The sequence below is a fragment of the Trichechus manatus genome, unplaced genomic scaffold (genome assembly GCF_000243295.1).
Source record: "Trichechus manatus latirostris isolate Lorelei unplaced genomic scaffold, TriManLat1.0 scaffold00022, whole genome shotgun sequence".
Classification (NCBI taxonomy): domain Eukaryota; kingdom Metazoa; phylum Chordata; class Mammalia; order Sirenia; family Trichechidae; genus Trichechus; species Trichechus manatus.
The window spans coordinates 3,485,764-3,486,459 of NW_004443958.1; the positions used below are offsets into that span (position 1 = coordinate 3,485,764).

Sequence of the window (696 nt, forward strand, 5' to 3'; positions counted from 1 at the left end):
ATCTTCTTGGGGGCTATTGTAAATGGTATTGATTTGGTGATTTCCTCTTCAAGTGAACCAATATTTTCACTTTTGTAAAATCACATACTTAAATGTTGTAGAAATGTCAAATTGCTAGAAAAGATTCTAAAAAGCATTCTTTGACTTTTTGAATTTATCTTGCTGTGGACTCATAATAAACATTGTAGGAACAGACACTGATCTGCAGACCGTACTTTGAGTAGCACTGCTCTTGCCTTGGTCCTTCAGGATAGCAATTGTGGAAGCCATTCTACACACTTCTCAGGAGATTCTGGGTGAATCAAACCCTGGATCCCACAGCAGTGACCTTAATAATCCACTCTTTTTTTTTTTTTAAATGGAACATTTCACAAATTTGCATGTCATCTTTGTGCATGGGGCCATGCTAATCTTCTCTGTATCGTTTCGATTTTAGTATATGTGCTGCCGAAGCAAGCACAATAATCCACTTTTATGTTGACTTTGCCTCCTTCCATGACTCACTCTTCCCACCCTCTCACTCCTGCTTCCTGTATCACCCCCAAAATAAACAACTTGCACTCAAACCCTTGTCTCAGGCTCTGCTCCTGGAAACTCAAAGTAAGACACTAGAGTGTTTACAGTTCTGGGATTAGGAGACTGAATGGATGGAGAAAAGTTGAAAAATATGGACAGTACATTCATACAGAAAAAAGA

The 696-nt window shown here is 38.8% G+C and overlaps 1 non-coding gene across 1 annotated transcript; it reads right to left on the reverse strand.

The window, feature by feature from the left end:
- Positions 1 to 352: 352 nt before the first annotated feature.
- Positions 353 to 460, reverse strand: LOC111819963 (U6 spliceosomal RNA). Its single transcript, XR_002823537.1, has one exon. It is a non-coding gene; the product is annotated as a U6 spliceosomal RNA (small nuclear RNA).
- Between the last annotated feature and the right edge of the window lie 236 nt (positions 461 to 696).